The sequence below is a fragment of the Bison bison genome, unplaced genomic scaffold (genome assembly GCF_000754665.1).
Source record: "Bison bison bison isolate TAMUID 2011002044 unplaced genomic scaffold, Bison_UMD1.0 scf7180017864107, whole genome shotgun sequence".
Lineage (NCBI taxonomy): Eukaryota > Metazoa > Chordata > Mammalia > Artiodactyla > Bovidae > Bison > Bison bison.
This window is the reverse complement of record NW_011494679.1, coordinates 412,978-415,824: the sequence shown is the minus strand read 5'-3', so window position 1 is coordinate 415,824 and position 2,847 is coordinate 412,978.

Sequence of the window (2,847 nt, the reverse complement as noted above, 5' to 3'; positions counted from 1 at the left end):
CAAGAGGCAGGTCAGGTGGTCTGGTATCCCCATCTCTTTCAGAATTTCCCACAGTTTATTGTGATCCACACAGTCAAAGACTTTGGCATAGTCAATAAAGCAGAAATAGATGTTTTTCTGGAACGATCTTGCTTTTTCGATGATCCAGCAGATGTTGGCAATTTGATCTCTGGTTCCTCTGCCTTTTCTAAAACCAGCTTGAACATCTGGAAGTTCACAGTTCACATATTACTGAAGCCTGGCTTGGAGAATTTTGAGCATTACTTTACTAGCCTGTGAGATGAGTGCGATTGTGCGGTAGTCACATATTAAAAATTAAATGTGAAAGTTAATTGTAAACTTTGTGGTAATTTTTTGCTCTACCTTTTGAACTTTGTTATAAATCACCTTATGTAAGTGTTCTCCTGAATAGTCACAATTGTTTTAATTGACAATATATCTTATTGGTATTGAGGAGAAAGAAAACTTGAGGCTCTAAAAATTTATCTGAAAAGAGTTCTAATGACTATCATACATTCTAACATCTTTCAAATTAAGAAAAAAAATGTTGCTTGGACTAAGCAAAATAAAATATGTCTTCTTTTTCCTCTGCCATAGTAACCAACAATGTTCTAGACATTTGATGACATTCATGACTTTTGATGGATATGTCAAATTTGGATAGATTTGTTCTAATGACAAAGAACAGGGTCCCCAGCTGACCCTTGACCAACTTATGAGAGCAAGTGTTTTAAACAACTGAGTTATTGAATTCTCTGTTGCTCTGTGCTAAGCTAACTCATCCAGACTGCAGATAGGGTGTGTACTCAGCCACCGCATAGTCTCACACCCAGACCAGTTTAATTTACATAGCCTACTTACCCTGTAGGTGTGTGAGCTTGTAAAGCTGTTTTACAGAATGCTGTCTTAATGAAGCCTGTTGCATACATACCAAATTATGTGATAATTACTTGTCTAATAAATACAGAGCTTTTAATTTTGCCTTTTAGTGTAATAAGGTATGCTGCCTGCCTGCTGCTAAGTCGCTTCAGTCGTGTCCGACTCTGTGCAACCCCATAGACGGCAGCCCACTAGGCTCCTCTGTCCCTGGGATTCTCCAGGCCAGAACACTGGAGTGGGTTGCCATTTCCTTCTCCAATGCATGAAAGTGAAAAGTGAAAGTGAAGTCGCTCAGTCGTGTCTGACTCTTAGTGACCCCATGGACTGCAGCCTACCAGGCTCCTCCATCCATGGGATTTTCCAGGCAAGAGTACTGGAGTGGGGTGCCATCACTTTCTTCGAGAGCACAAGGCTAAGTTCTTGTCTAATACTTAGAAATGAATTGTGAATTCACACGTACTGACAAAGCAAAAGACTTTTGGGAAGGGGCACCTTGGCAGAGAGCAAATAAGGTAAGGGAGCCCAGGAGAGAACTCTGCCATGTGCCTTGCAGTCTCAGGTTTCACGGTAATGGGGTTAGCTTTCCAGGCTGTCTTTGGCCAATCACCTTGCTTGCTGCCAAATTTGGTCTGGCTCAGGGTCTTTCCTAGTGATATGCACCTCTCTCAACCAAGATGGATTCCAATGTGAGGGCTTCTGGGAGGCTGATGGGGCTGGCATCTCCTACCTACTCCTTTGTGCACCTCCTGAATTCTTTCAAGCTATTTTCATAAGACGTACCTGACTTAGCAACTGAACAACAATTCTAGACCGATATCTCCTCCTTCCTTTCAGCCCCTCCCAAATTCTCCTGGTTAGTTTCCAATGTTGGTACCACATTCTTTATCTGAACCTCCTGTTGTGGGAAAGCTCAGGCAAGCAAGTATCATCATATCTGGTTAAGGCAGACAGTTTCGGTTTACAGTTCCTTGACATGACACTGATTTCTCTTTTAGATGCTGTGATGCTTACTGTGTGCAGGATCTGGCTTAAAAGGAAACAGTCTTACTCAGATTTGCAGCTGAATGCCCTTTAATGTTATTTTTAAAGTATGCATAACCACTGATGTAAAGTGCTAAAGGGAAAGGAAAGTTTTATACCATGGTAACCATTAATTAAAAATGTTCACATAAACTATTATTTTGAGTTTTTTATTTTCCATTGCTATTTCCATTTTTATTTACATAAAATGATTGTAAATAACATGTAATTAAATCAGAGCTTTCTGCTTCAGAGCCTAACATCTCTTTAAAAAATAAATTCTATGATAGAATAACCCTCTAACATCACAGCTTTTTGCTTTAAGACTAGAACATCAAAACATTGGCAGCATCAATTTACTCAGCAAGGTGGCTTAGGATAAATTTAAAGAAAAGAAAGTGAAAATATTAGTCACTCAATTGTGCCCAACTCTTTGGGACCCATAGATTGTAGCCCACTAGTCTGTCCATAGGATTTCCCAGGCAAGAATCCTGGGGTGGGTGGCCATTTCCTTCTCCAGGGGATCTTCCTAACACAGGGATTGAACCCAGGTCTCCCACATTGCAGGCAGATTCTTTACTGTCTGAACCACAAGGCAGATAGGGTAGGGGGTCCCTGGAGAAAGACAACCAGGCCTGGCTTTCTTGACAGAAGAACCCATTTTGCTCTAAGTCATTTTGTGATCTAGGCCTGGCCATAATGCTTGTCTGTGAACATGTCACATAATTAATGATCTTAAGGGAAGGAAGGCAGAAAGTAAGACACAATAGTCAAGACACAATAATGCAGGCTTGAGCAGGGTCCTGGTTCCTCAAGGGATATAAATAATAATATAGCTTTGAGTTCTACAGAAGCTAAGGCCAGTACTGAGATGGAGGATGGAATGATGATGTTGACCTTCCAGTCTTCAGTCAATTAAAGCTTGTCTGTCAACCTCTGCCCCAATTC